Below are 15,904 nucleotides of genomic sequence, written 5' to 3'. Positions count from 1 at the left end.
GATACATAAAATGAGAAGCCACATAACGTGGTGGCCTGTGGAGTCAATCTACTTGGGTTCAAACCCCAGCTCTTCCAATTTCTACTTTTGTGATCTCTGGCAAGTTCCTTAATCTCTCTGAGCTTCAGTCTCTTCAGCTGTTTTCATGGGGATGAAAAATCAAGCCCTCCTCATTTTGAGGATTAAGGGAGATCATGCATATTAAGTGCCTGGAACAGAGTAAGCACTTAATAACTGTTAGCTTTCATTATCGTTATTATTACTGTTATATTACTGTGACTTTCCTAAGGAGTGGCTATTGAGACATTACACATAAAAACATTTGTTTTCTTCTTTCAGAGACTAAAAACAGAAAGGAGTTTTTCTGCTCTTATACTTTGAACCTTTTTCACGCAACTACAGGAAAATGAAGTCACCTTGTAAACCAGCCCCTGCTTTTTCAGATGATTGCCTGTAAGTGGATTTCAAATTCTGAAGATTATCATGCATAATGTATTATGCTTATGTAAGGATTAAAATTTTTCCATTGATTTTTCTCTTGCCTCCATCAAGGGCTTTGTTGGACAGGACTTCGTCTCAAGAGGAGGATGCTTTCGCTTTCTCCAAATTGTGAGCACAAAGAATTTCTTTCAGGCTTTTAGTGTCTTTAAATCAACTAATGTGGTTTTTGTCTCCAATTACAGCCAAGTTTAAATTCTCCAGTACACACTAGACTCCCACTCCCGTGTTAGACATGAAAGTGTCCCAATCCATTCAGCACCATTAAGGAAAAACAGGACTGGATTTTGGGTGGCTCCCCCCAGAGCACCCTGTCCTCCTGCCAATTGGTGCCAGAGCCTTAGGGAATCTTTTATTCCAGGGTCCTGTGACCAGAGTTCAATTATAATGTATGAGTAATATTTCAAAGCACAAAAACTAGTAGATATTATATTCACATTGTATGGCACGCATCAAGAATAACACTGCTCTGAAGTCCTTAGCAAAGATGGTCTTACTTGAGTGAGAATCTGTAGAACCACTTTTATTGTCTATTGTCTTTATTAAAATGAATCTCAGGGGGACTACCTTGGTGGTCTAGTAATTAACACTCTGTGCTCCCAATCCAGGGGGGCCCAGTTCGATCCCTGGCCAGGGAACTAGGTCCTGAATGCTTCAGCTAAGACCTGGCACAACCAGATAAATTAAAAAAAAAAAAAAAGATTCTTAGAAATTAATGACTCTTCACATAAAGATCCCTTAAGGCAGGGGTGTGGACTGTTCCCTTCTTTTCATGTCACCAGTAGTAAGCATAGGGTCCTTCTCCAGTCTTGCTTAGAGTGACATGCTGCATTTCAGGTTGTCTCAGACAATCCAAGTCACCTTATAGTCTGCTCTTTGTTAGAAGTAATCAGCCACAGGGGCAGAGGCGGTAAACAGTAATTAATATGCAAATTTGCAAGTAACTTGCCTCTTGGTGCTGAGGCTTCTTTGTTTGTTTGCACAGCCGTGGACAAACTGGGGTTTGTCTTTGCCGTAATTAGCAGGATAAATATAAAATTATGACACTAATCGTTAGCTGGCTTTTTAAAAATGGTAGTATACGCCTGCTGTGCCTGAGATGCTGCAGCTCAGTAGGGGGTTCCTTCAAAAATGAATTTAAAAATGCCGAAATACCCATTTTAATTAAAAGGCAAACATTGAAATGAGTTTGTCACTTCAAAAATCATAGTACTGGGCAACAAATCATCAATGCATATATTAACAATTAGTATTTGTACATCAGTCGAACTAATCTCAATGTAAAAAGAAAATCACTCTTTTATAATAAAAATGAAGAGTAGTATTTATTAAGTGCTCTGCACCAGGCACTATGCTAAGCACTTTTCTTGTATTATTTCAATGAATCCTTGCAGCGGACAGACTGGGTGGTGCTATTAATATCTACATACGTGGAAGCCAATACTTTAAGATAGGTTTTCCTGAGTCTGCTCTCTAATTGTGGCGTCCTCAAGATTATATTTGCAGCTCTCATTTCTTTTTTTTTTTTTTTTCTGGTTCTCTCTACTCTGAGAATTTTTACCATTTGGCTGCTTTCAACTGATTCTTCACCACATACTGATGATGGCTTAAACCTGATCTTTAGCGCTAACCTGTCCCTCCTTCATTCTAGTCCTCATCATTCTTATGTCTGCTTCCAAGTAAAGCCCACATTTCTTAGCTTTACTGATATGGAAGACTTCCTACAATCTGGCCAGCTAATTTCCATCTTTTATTTCCCATTTTATTCTTGCATTGTTTAACTCGGCTCCCATTATTTAGTGCTAACTGGCAAAATTATTATACTTGTTCCTGGGGGTGAGGTGGGACAGGCAAGAGTGAAATTTTTAAAAAGCACCAGTTCTCAAGGAGGTTCTGGTAAGAGTTCAAAGGAAGCAATGATCAACTTCTAAACTAATATGTGATTGCCCTGATTGTGGAGAAGTGGATATAGGAACCCAGTGTTTCTCACTTTTGGTACCACAGCTCAGCGCCTTAGAGACCGTGTATGGCATGATGCCACAAAACCCTTGGCAATGGGTTTCTTCCAACTTGACACATATATCCCTGAAGTTCTTCCTTTCCAAGTCTCAGCTGTAGGTTTCCTCTCTCAAAAAGCCCTGCTTCTCCCAAGCAAATGAGGCATCCTTCTGTCTCATTCCCACTACCGCCTTCCTTTGACAATTATAATATGATATCACACCATAGTGTAATCTCGTGTTTGCCTGGCTGTCTACCCACTGAACCGTGGACACCTTGAGATTAGAAAAAGGATCTTTTTCCCTTTATGTCTCCCACTTCTAGAACAGTGCTGGCACCTAACTGGCACTGGTTGCTCTTTGCAAGCAGCCAGACAGTGTCAGACCTGCTAACAAAGTCAGAAAGTGCCTTCAGAGAGGAAATTAACAAGTCAAAGCAGAGCCCAGTGAGAAGGAACCTGGAGGAGTCACTGGGGAAAAGCTACCTCCAGGCTGGCCTGAGCAAATGATCTCCAAACCTCCAGCTTATTACTGAGGGCTGGGAATGGGAGAGGCTGCAAAAGAAAGACTTGGCAAAATGACTTTATAAACTGCTCCATTCCAAGACTTTCTGAAACAAAATACCCCAGGTACTGCCCTTTGAATCTGGCAACTTCAGGCAGGTTCTTTGGGAAGAGAAGTAGTAATATTTATTTTACTCTTTTAAGAGATGGTGAAATAATGGTGCCGCTGGAAGGCAACTTCCTGGATACTGCCACAGAGGTAGCCACTAGAGGTCTATAAAACTTGACCTTGGTGGATGCTCAGAGGGATCCACAGCCCGAGAACTGTGAGGCCTCTTTTTGGCATTGTCTGTGGCTCCAGACAGACATCATGAAGGGCCACAGACAGTCAAGGCAGGAGGCAAAATCAGGCGTTATGAGAAGGCAAGCATCCCTGGGTTTTCAATGTGCCTTCAACCTCCCACCATTCCCCTTATAAGACCCTCTCTCATCAGTCACAGAAGAGCACCACAGCATCAGTTATTCTCAAAGGATGGGAGAGTGTCCCCAAAACACACACCGCGGGGGTACAGACTGGAAAATCCTGAATTATTCTGACGACACTAATAGGACAATACCTCTAACCTCCCAGAAATGACGTAGACAAGTCAATCGTCCCATTTTCCGTGCTTCCACTCTAGCTCTTTCTAAAGCCTTTATGCAGGATGCTGGGTCTAATGGGCTAGGGACCCAGGAGGAGCAGAAACTCTTTGAAAGCAGGCAGTTATTGATCAGCTCCTGCTGTCCAGTAAGAGCAAACTGCAGGACAAGGCATTTTTTGGCACTCCACAAGAAAGCTCATTTTTTTGGTTTTGTTTTGTTCTTGGCTGTGCTGCACACAACACGTGGGATCTTAGTTCCATGACCGGGAATTGAACCTGCGCCCCCTGCACTGGGAACACAAAGTCTTAACCCCTGCACTGCCAGGGATGTCCCAAAGCTCGTTTTTAAAAAGAGGGAGGCTTCTATTGTTTACAAAGGAACATAAATAAATAAAAGAAGATTGGCTATAACCTCAGTCATGAGTCAGGCAGTCAAGTTTAGTGGCTTAGAGCAGGGATTCAGAATCAAATAACCAGGGCTGGATCCTGGGTTGGTTATTTACTTGCTGCACAATCTTGAGCAAGTAAATAAAAATTCCCAGCTAGCTCAAGTGGTTAAGAATCTGCCTGCAATGCAGGAGACCTGGGTTCAATTCCTGGGTCAAGAAGATCCCCTGGAGAAGGGTATGGCTACCCACTCTAGTGTTCTTGCCTGGAGAAGTCCATGGACAGAGAAGCCTGGTGGGCCTCAGTCCATTGGGTCACAAAGAGTCAGAGATGACTAAGCGACTAAAACATGACCTTGAGCAAGCTTCTTAATTTTTGTCCCCTGTTCCTTGGTCTCTTTACTTTTAACACATAATTAACGATCATACTGACCTCGAAGAATAATTGTGAGGATTCAATGAGCTAATGTATGTGCAGTGTCGAGGGCAGTATTAGGACACAGTAAGTGCTATGTATTTCCTTGTACTATTACTAGACTGTGGCCTCCGCGAGGATGAGAATTTTTGCTATTTTATTCATTTCTGCATCCCAAGTACCTAAACCAGCACATAGAAAGTACTCCGTGAATAATCGTTGAGTGGATCGAATGAATATATCTGGCTGACATTATTCCTTGCAGCTTTGAACACCACAAAGTAATATCACGTTTAACTGTCCCCTGGCCTTAACTCAGGTCCTCTGGTGTCCTGCAGCCTGTAAAGGTGGTGTGCAGCCTGGGAGAAGTAGCACTGCAAAGAAAAGGATGAGGCAAGTTCTGAGACCAGCTCTGTCCCTGCTATATCTGTGGTCTATGCGTCTCTGAACTATAAATGTGAGAGTTGGAACCAGAAGATCCGCATATATGTCTCAGACAGGAGACTGACCATGAAAGACAACTGACCACAGACTAGCAACAAAACTGGGTGGCTTAGCTGGTAAAACTAGGTAGGCTTACAGAGTCCTGCTCCCAGGAAATGAATGTTCAACCGTAAAAATGTTCCAAAGGGCCATCAAATATTATTCTAAAAATCTGTAATTCTTCTCTGGAATTATAGTATGCTGCTTCTCCATCACAAATGCTTGTATGTCTTATTATGATTTTCACTCTAAATGGGTGAAAAAAAGGGGTCAGTTCAGTCGCTCAGTCATGTCCGACTCTTTGCGACCCCATGAACTGCAGCATGCCAGGCCTCCCTGTCCATCACCAACTCCCGGAGTTTATCCAAACTCATGTCCATTGAGTCGGTGTTGCCATCCAACCACCTCATCCTCTGTCGTCCCCCTCTCCTCCTGCCCTCAATCTTTCCCAGCATCAGTGTCTTTTCCAATGAGTCAGCTCTTCATATCAGGTGGCCAAAGTACTGGAGTTTCAGCTTCAGCATCAGTCCTTCCAATGAACACCCAGGACTGATTTCCTTTAGGATGGACTGGTTGGATCTCCTTGCAGTCCAAGGGACTCTCAAGAGTCTTCTCCAACACCACAGTTCAAAAGCATCAATTCTTGGGTGCTCAGCTTTCTTTATAGTCCAACTCTCACATCCATACATGACTACTGGAAAAATCATAGCCTTGACTAGACGGACCTTTGTTGACAAAGTAATGTCTCTGCTTTTTTATATATGCTGTTCAGGTTGGTCATAACTTTCCTTCCAAGGAGTAAGCATCTTTTAATTTCATGGCTACAGTCACCATCTGCAGTGATTTTGGAGCCCCAAAATATAAAGTCAGCCACTGTTTCCACTGTTTCCCCATCTATTTGCCATGAAGTGGTGGGACCAGATGCCATGATCTGAGTTTTCTGAATGTTGAACTTTAAGCCAACTTTTTCACTCTCCTCTTTCACTTCCATCAAGAGGCTCTTTAGTTCTTCTTCACTTTCTGCCATAAGGGTGGTATCATCTGCATATCTGAGGTTATTGATATTTCTCCCGGCAATCTTGAACCTAGCTTGTGCTTCATCCAGCCCAGCGTTTCTCATGATGTACTCTGCATATAAGTTAAATAAGCAGGGTGACAATATATAGCCTTGATGTACTCCTTTTCCTATTACTGACCTGAAAATTGCTATGCTCCTCTGAAGACCGTGAAAACCTGTGGACTCTGTGTGGCCACAGAAGGGATGCTCATCACTGCCACCCCTCACCTGGGAAAGAAGCAGTTCTGTGGAACAGCACACTCAACATTCATTACTGTCAGCTCATGTATCAGCACCCAGATTAGATTGTTTACATAATGATAATTACTACAAGAGGGAAGACAGCATTGAAAGGTGCCTGTGCAGTGACACATATGACCAATGAGGAGCTCACACCACACACGGAGCACAGGTGAGCCTCTCACCAGGCATCACAAAGAAACTGAGGCAAGATCCAAGCTATCACTGGTGGTGTGGCAAGCATTAGTGAACACGGAGCTAATGGAACTCCTTGCTGGACAATCTCATGTTACTTAGGCTCAGTAAAGCATCCAATCTCCACTCTTCCCTTGTCACAAGCTAAACTTGACCTGTGGGATTAAGGTAATGACTTACTCCAAGAAAGCCTCAAATCATTTTTGAAATTTACACAGCTCTGCTCTGAGAGACAGGGAGTTTTCCTTGAGCCTAGCTAGAGCTGTTGGGTCTTTCCTCTAAGGTATGATGCTAATGCATCTCAGGACTTCAGCATGCACCCACTCAGCTCTTCATAAAACAAAGCTTCCTTCCTACCTGACACAATGTTGGCTCTCCAGATCCAAGGAAGTATCAGCAGTTTAAGTGGTTTATTCTCTGAACCCAGTGAGACCTTGTTTAGCATTTAAGCCTGGTCTAAACAGTCCTGAGTTTCCCTGTTGGCTCGGTGGTAAAGAATTCATCTGCAATACAGAAGGTGCAGGAGATGCAGGTTTGATCCCTGGCAGGAAGATTCCTTGGAGGAGGGCATGGCAACCCATTCCAGTATTCTTGCCAGGAAAATCCCATGGGGAGAAGATCCTGGGGGGCTACAGTTCATGAGGTCACAAAGAGTCAGTCATGGCTGAGCACGCACACAAACATTTCTGATCTAGGTTTCTCCCACATTTGTAGATTATCAGTCCTTTTCTTAAAAACAGACTTCAGTTATGAGCTCTGGTTTAAGAGGAAGTTTTTCTATTTGCCACCTGTTGGCTTTCTAGCCTCTTTCTGAACCTCTTACCATCTGCTCTGAATTCTATTTGGCAGCCTTTGAATATTCATTCTTTCATTTGGTGAACCATCACGGGGCACCTATTGAGTATACATTATATATGTATTATACATGACACTGAAAAATACAGCCACTGATGTCTTTCTGGTGGCCACTATCTCAGCAGCTGCTCCTTCATCTCAATCCTCCCTGACATTAGTAGTCCAATGTTTCCTTTACCTCCTCATTATTTGTATTACGTTAATAATACATACTCACCACAAAACAAATAAGAAATACAGAAAAGAAGAAAGGAAAAAAAGAACTGAAATTTGAAATCATTTGATTATTACTTTTCCTTTCCAGGTGAGCAGATATCATATCATAATACCAGATACAACATAAAAGGGGGGCAAATGTATTTTTGTTTCTTCATGTAACTTTTTGTTTGAAAGTAATTCTAAACTCACAGAAAGTGGCAAAAATAGTACCCTTCACTTGTTTTTCTCCAGTCATCATCCTATCTAACTATAGTACAATAAAACAAAAATAAACAATTTACCAAAGTGTTCAAAACATTGGCAACTACAGTGTGATATCAAAACCAGGAAACTGAACTCGTGTGTGTGTGTATTCTATGTAACCTTATCAGCTGTGTAGATTCATAGAATCACTATCACAATACACAAGATATACAACTGCTTCATCACCGTAAGGCACTTCCTCATGCTACTTCTTTATAGTTGCACTCACCCCTGTCTCTAACCCTTGGTTAATAGCAACATGTTTTACATACCTGTAATTTTGTCTTTTTGAGAACATGATAGAAATAGAATCATGCAGTATGTGACCTATTTAGATTCGCTTTTTAAATTCAGCATAATGCTCTTGAGGTCCATCCAAGTTGTTGCATGGATCCATACTTCATTCTTTTCTTTTGTGAGTGCTATTCCATGGTAAGGATGTACCACAGCTTGTTCAGTCATTGAAGGACATTGAGGTTGTTTCTGATTTTTATTTTTTACAAAGAAAACCTATATACACATCCATGTGTATGTCTTGATTTGACCATAAGTTTTTATTTCTCTGGGATAAGTGACAATTGCTGGGTTATATGATAAATGCATTTTTAGTTTGATAAGAAACTACCAAACTGTTTTCCAGAATGGCTGTATCAGAAATCTAGTTTCTCCACATTCTCACCAGCATTTGGTATTGTCACTATTTTTCTCTGCTCTAAGTAAATGTATTTTTATAATTTACAGTGTTGTCCCAATCACTGCTATACAGAGTAAAGGCATTTTTAATAGCAACAGAATCTCATAAAGCATGGAGATAAACACAATGAAACTTAACTTCCTAACTACTTTATTAAAAAAACACTAATTTCTAAAATACAAGATTTACTTGATGTTTGTATCAGATTCTACCTCTTTAAATATTGGAGTGGGTAGCCTTTCCTTTCTCCAGGGGATCTTCCCAACCCAAAGATTGAACTCAGATCTCCCACACTGCAGGCAGATTCTTTACAATCTGAGCCACAAGGGAAGCCCAAGAATATTAGAGTGGGTAGCCTATCCCTTCTCCAGCAGATCTTCCCAACACAGGAATCAAACCGGGGTCTCCTGCATTACAGGTGGATTCTTTACCAACTGAGCTATCAGGAAAGCTGATTTAAATATTTAAGTATTACTTTAAATATGTAAGCATTCATTTAAACATTACTTTAGCTTTTTTATCTAAAATGGTAACAGAAGAGCTCAGCCTGGCATGGAAAATTAAATCATAAAGTTTCACATTACAAGAACATGAAGAGTGTACAAGGTTTAAGGACAGATCCTATAATGATGAGCAGAGCTTGTGTTCCTCATCTGAAGGATGTCTCTATGTTTCATTTTGCTTGGGACTGTCATGGTTTATGCCTGTTGTCCAGTATCTGTGTGCTTTAGTATTTTTTTTTTTCAGAATTTTTCATTTTTAAGCAAAGTATAGTTAGCAATTGCTGCATTAAAATAAGCTGAAGTAGATTTAAGAGACCTGCGGCAGAGCCAGAGAGATGCTGGGGTTGGTGGAAACTTAAGACATAGAGGCATACTACTGTAACATACGTGAGAAGGTCTAGAAATTAAGTTCTTACATGGTAGTTTGGCCACTTATTGTAAATCTACAACTATTTATTTTATTGATAACATGTTTATACTGCAGTATTCATTGACAGCAATGAATTCAGTAGGACTGAAGGAGTATATTTAGTGGAAAAATTAAGTACTAAGCATCCAAGAAAGTTCATGAGGAACATGTTTCTTAGATGAAGCGTTTATTGACGTTTATCATTCTCCATGGGGGTCATAGTGATATCACTGACCACATAAGAGCCAGAAGACTAAATATACTGAGGAAGCATCAGTATCAATGTTTACTAGTTATTTTAAGAAGAATGCACTGGGAAAAAAAGTTAGCCACTAAAGCTTCAGAAGGTACATTTACACTCACTCACTATGTGAAGTATGTGTTTATATCATGTTTAAATCAAATGACGGTTCTTCTAAATACATTTTAATATGTTTTCAATTTCAAGTTTTCTTCTGTACATGGAAAAAGTAAAACCACCAGTTTTATGTTAGTGTCATCATTTACTTCAAATAGAGAAATATTTTAATTGCAACATTGGTTCAATGTTTTTGATCCAATTCATTTAATCAAAGTAGATGTTTTAGATGTCGATTCCTCCATTCCTGATATTATTGTTAATGATACTGAAAATTCTGTTTAAAACTTTGACATTTAAAATAAAAAATTTTGGTGACAATAATTTGAGTTTTGATGGAGTAGAACATCATGGTAAAGTGTTCTGTGATGAAACAGAAATGTGTAAGAATTAGTGTAGTGCTCATATAATTTATGCTGTGCTACCCTTAGTTTCTCAGTCATATCCGACTCTTGTGACCCCATGGACTGTAGCCCACCAGGCTCCTCTGTCCATGGGGATTCTCCAGGCAGGAATACTGGAGAGAGTTGCCATGCCCTCCTCCAGGAGATCTTCCCAACCCAGGGATTGAACCTGCATCTCCTGCATTGGCAGGTAGATTCTTTACCATCTGAGCCACCAGGGAAGCCCCATATAATTTATACTTGTATCCAAATAAAAGAATATTCAACTCACAAAACAGACAAATAAAATTACCTATACATAACATTGGGCTTCCATGGTGGCTCAGTGGTAAAGAATTCGCCTGCCAATGGAGGAAACAAGGGTTTGATCCCTGGGTCAGGAAGATTCCCCGGAGAAGGAAATGACAACCCACTCCAGTGTTCCTGCCTGGAAAATCCCATGGACAGAAGAGCCTGGTGGGTTATACACTCCACAGGGTTGCAAAGAGTCGGACATGACTTAATGTCTAAATAACAGCATATAGCGGTGCTGAGCTACACGCCTGATACTGAAGACTCTACATCATACCAGCATGCACGACATGCTTTCTCGCCTTCCTGTCTACATTTTTGTAAGCAAGTTTTTTTACATTTGGTCTCCAATTCATTGAAAATTAGTTGGAAATATTGATGTATTTATTGAATGGAATGCCAAATAGTTCAGATTCTGAAGTTTAATGAAATTGCAATTACTAAAAACAAAGCTGACAAATAAAAAGACATTAAAGTGTATCCTATACAGCCAAGTGAGGAAGTCAACAACCCAGAAAGGAGAGTTCAAATAATGCCCAGGTATGATTTGAAATTCTGTAATTGTATTTGGAAATATCTCATCTTGTAGGAGGTATATGTTGATAAAAATTCCTGTTTTTAACAGGATAAATTTATATTTACAGAATGGAAGGAAATTTGAGAAGGTCTACAGTTTAGTGGCATTTAAATTTGGCACTCTATTTGTAAATCAAGAAAACTTTAATGAGTTTTTACTTATAAAATTATTTGTTGAAATAAACTAAATAGTGACAAAAAGATAGTCTTTGTGAAAATATATGGGCTGAGATATTAAATTTTAAAATTTGAATTAAAATTTTAATTTATTTTACTTAGCAGAATTTGCTTGTTCTGAGCTTAACAAGCGCCTCAGCATTTGTAGAGAGAATTTTCTCAAACAAAAGCCAATTAAAGGTGTTAACAATTTTAAAATTTATTAACCTTAAAATGTAATCTTTAGGATGATTTTGACCATTTGTCTGTGGATATTTAATTTAATAAGACCGTTTTGAAAAAATATGCATCAGAAAAATACAATCAGCATGGTTATTAGACAGAATACTATGAAACTAATGAAAGCACATTAACATATACTAAGACTAATTACTAAGATTGTATCATTTTTAAAGTTCAAAAATAAAAATAAGTAACTATTTTTCTTAATGTACATTGATATATTATTTTTATTCTATAGAAATAATTTCTTTTTTGAAAATATTTTCTGAACAGACTTTATAGGTTTACCATAATAAAACTAATTGGTTGGTTAATGAATATACATTTGGGTGACAACTTATGTAATCAGTCTATTTATAAGGCAGCATTTCATACTGAAATTTAGCCCAAAAAGTGGACTGTAGCACATTCACACATACCCAGCTTAAATACACAGATGGTTTGATGGCTCATGTGGCTTTGAATTTGGTTATCCTAAGACTGAGTGATGGACTAACCACAGTATGTGGACCACAACAATGATGGACAGAATGCCTCCAAGGATGTCTGCCACACACTGGAGGGTTCTTCCTCCCTTGTGCAGAAAGAGGGAAATTCAGTAACAAGAGTGGCTCTGACAGTCCCAAGAGGATAGCTCTGTTTTTCACTGTACATAGACCATAAGGGAAATAATGATGGTCTCCAGTTCTATAAAGAGATGAAGAAAGGGGTCTTAAACAGTCCTTAAATCCCACATTACCCAGGAAAGGAAGAGGGACATAGTCTAACCTTCTTCCATGGTAGCCCTCTGGCTGACCTTGCTTCACATGATAATCTGACTACAACAGTCCGAACTGTTTGGTTCTAGTGGAGCCACTGAAAGATTTATACCAGACTGCACCCCATAGAGATAGGCTTGGCACATTCTGGGGCTAATTTGTAACTTCTCATAAACCCTTCCAGATTTAGAGAGTAGCAAGCACAGTGGAAGGAATGTAAGCGTTGAAGCCAGATATCATTTCACCCGCTTTGTTCTCTTGAGCATCAGAACTCCTTAACTGTAAAATGAGAATGATAATAATAGTAACATGCACAAAAAGAGAATAATTTGCTATCTAAAATACGACTATTTCTACTTCCATTCCTAGGGAAGGAGACAATTTCTCTTAGGAATAGGTCAAATTTTGCCCAGTAGAATGCCTTGATGAGCACCCTGGGTATGGGCCATGGTTTAGAAAGATATCAGGGGGAAAAAGAGGAAATTATAGATAAACTAAAGTTTAGTAGATATGGACAGAAATTTGAAGGAACTATTTATTCTGAGGTTCTCTCGCTGTGAGCTGCTGTGATCCCTAGATGCAATGCTCTTCTATTATTACCCTAGGCACTCTAAGAAATGTGTAGTTCACCTTACTGCTTTGTAGGGGTGGTACTTGCGGAAATTCTAGGACAGTACTACCTTCATGGACACATGACGTGTACAGTCATACCCCCAAGCTCAGAAGGGCCACATGCTTGGTTTAATGTTCTGTCACCATCTTGAAATTCTTAAATCTTTTTGACCAAGTGCCTCCTTATTTTCCTCTTGCACTGGATCTTACAAATTATGTAGCCAGTCCTGTTGGACCTATGTTCTCCTTGGGGGTCCATGGGTCTGTGGGACAGACAAGGGGAAAGCTCCAAAGGCCAGATATCAATGAGAGTGAGAATTCAGTAGGAACATGAAATCAGAGCTGGCAGTGACCAGAAGAATCTATCCCAATCTTGGTGAGAAAATTGGATTTCCACAGATAATTAGGACATGCAAATCAATCTTATGTAAATTTCAAATGTAGGGGAAGCCTGACATTATCTGCATTACATTAACAATATTAGATAAGCAATATTGCATGTAAGATGGCTAGAACATGATTATTCTCAATAACTGGCATTATTGTTATTTTAGGGTCATATTTGAAGAGCAATGAGAAAGTGTGAAAAGTGTGAATATACATGCATACATGTGCACACAGACATGTGAGTACTCCTCTAATTCTCTCTTCCAAATAGAACATCTCCAAATCGACAAATTTTAGAATCGTGAGTTCTACAAAATCTACTGACCCACATGTCACTTGCTCTTTGAATGACACTCTTTAGTCTACTTGACTAAGGATTGATTTTATCCCGAAACACCTTTGCTTTTCCATTTGAGGTGGAAGAAAAGTCCTGCTAATAAACTCAGCTTTCTTTGCTCCCTGATATCCGCCCCCTCTCTCTTTAGTCGCTAAGTCGTGTCTGACTCTTGTGACCCCATGGACTATAGCCTGCCAGGCTCCTCGGTCCATGGGATTCTCCAGGCAAGAATACTGGAGTGGGTTGCCATTTCCTTCTCCAGATAGCCCCTAGAAAGGAACAACTAAACATCCAAAACGACCACACCCACCTTTCACCTCCACTGGATCTAAAATCACATTAATGTCAAAGTTGCCCAATGAGGGAAAACCCTTAAACTCTCAAAATAGGGATCTTTGACTTTGAGATATGATTCAATGATGTAAATAGGTGACATAAGACATTTTCTTTAGTATTAACCTACATTAAAGTGCCCTGAATGCATGAAAGAGTGGCTACTGGGTGCTCATGAGCCTCATTTCTGTTCTTATCCAGAAAGTGAATGTGGTAGGAAGAATTTAAAATGACCCCCCATTGAACCACACCCTTGAGTGTCAGTGGGACTTGTAACGTGCTTCTAACCAGTGTAATATGGCAAAGGCAATGGGACAGCACTCCTATGGTTATTGTTATATGGCAAAAATGAAGCGATTTTTTTCAGATATAATCAGTGGACTTCAAACTAATCAAAAAGAGATTATCCTAGGTGGGCCTGACCAAACCAGGTGAGCTCCTTAAAAGACAGCCTAGAGTTTAGAGATGCTAGCTTTGCAGAAGCAAGTGGTCATGAATTCTATAGTTGCAAGAAAATGAACTTCCAATAATTGTATGTATCTGGAAGAGGACCCTAAGCTTCAGATGAGACCTTAACCTCAGAGGGCACCTTAATTTCAGCTTTGTGAAACTGAGCAGAGAAGTCAGCTAGGCAGTGCCTGTAAGATCCTAAATGTATGCTGTTTTAAGGCACTGAGTTTCTGGTAATTTGCCATACAGTGATAGATAACTTAATAGAGAGGGGTAGAAAATTAGGGGTGAGGACCAAATGGGGAACCCAACCTACCAAGGAAGTCACAAACTACATGATAATTAAAGCTAACTACAACTGCTCAGCTGCTAGGAGCCCCAGCATGGGACTGCCTACTTGACAGGGAAACATGAGCGAGAAAAGCAGTAATAAACTGCTTTTTAGATTTGAAATAAAAGCCACCACTCACTTGATTATCATCTGAATCTCATCCATAATCATCACTGGTTTGCTATTTGAGTCAAACTTCTTTTTGCAGAGCTAAAACAACAACAACAACAACAACAAAACAGAAACATAATCTCAAGGTTATTGATTATCCTCCAAAGTGCTGGGTGTGAACTAGTCAGTGATTCTGACTCTTTGGCTGTGTCTTTGAAAGATAACAGTATTTAGATCCTACTGTGCTCTCACTAACTCTTTAATTAGTTAGAAAATCATAAGATATTTTTTCAAAGAATGGTAAAAGAAAGCAGTGTGTGAGTTCTGGAATTATTGAGAGGTATTATCTGATGACTGACTTTCTATCACTCTGATACTCAATTTAGAAATGGAATGAAAGAAAACAGGAAGAGAATTGCGCTCCACTGATGTGTGGATGCCTAGAAAAACCTTTAGCCCTGTTTCACAGTGGAGCTTCTAGGTTAAAGGAAATATATGAATATATATGAAAGAATTTATTTGAAGCAGGTTGCTTTCTTTATGCATTCATTCTTAAAAAGCTTTGAATCAATTTTGTCATCAATTGAATCTCACTTTAAATGCATAAGGGAGCTCAGTATTTGAAGGAATGCTACAGTAAGTCTAAGTAAAGCAAATTTAGCTTTTAGTAGTATATGTAATTAGGCAAGCTAAGACTTCTGTTGTAGTGATAAGTACTTTTGTATACCAACACTTTTTTTTATAGTGAAGAACTGATTTTAAAAAACTACATTCAATTAGTTTTCATGGAGTGCAGTGCCCATAGAAACTACAAACTAAAGAATGTGGTTTTCCATCTGGTTCTACAAAATGAAGTCACTAGCTGCAGCAGTCCTGTCGCTGATCTTTACTTAACACATCTTGAAAAGAGTTAGGGTGGAAATCTGGCTGAGACACTCTGTCTTTGGGAAAAACTGGCAGAACAGGCCTTCAAATAGTCAGGAAAATTTTCATGCACCCAATTTCTTGTGTCTTGTATCTTATCCCTTGTTTGCTGTTGTTTAGTCGCTCAGTCATGCCAGACTCTTTGCGACTCCATGAACCATAGCCCGCCAGGTTCCTCTGTCCATGGGATTTCCCAGGCAAGGATACTGGAGTGGGTTGCCATTTCCTTGTCTCATCTTCTTATGCCTAGGAGAGCACTAAACTAATTAACAGAGACATTTGCTCCTCGTGACTA

At 39.6% G+C, this 15,904-nt stretch overlaps 1 long non-coding RNA gene across 1 annotated transcript; it reads left to right on the top strand.

Annotated features, from left to right (window-relative positions):
* Positions 1-337: 337 nt before the first annotated feature.
* On the top strand, positions 338-13,355 carry LOC122443977. Its single transcript, XR_006270166.1, has 3 exons — positions 338-453; positions 553-609; positions 13,291-13,355. It is a non-coding gene; the product is annotated as an uncharacterized LOC122443977 (long non-coding RNA).
* The last annotated feature ends 2,549 nt before the right edge of the window (positions 13,356-15,904 follow it).

This window comes from Cervus canadensis, chromosome 6 (genome assembly GCF_019320065.1).
Source record: "Cervus canadensis isolate Bull #8, Minnesota chromosome 6, ASM1932006v1, whole genome shotgun sequence".
Classification (NCBI taxonomy): domain Eukaryota; kingdom Metazoa; phylum Chordata; class Mammalia; order Artiodactyla; family Cervidae; genus Cervus; species Cervus canadensis.
Note: the sequence above shows the minus strand (reverse complement) of the source record. Positions and strands in the feature narration are given on the sequence as shown.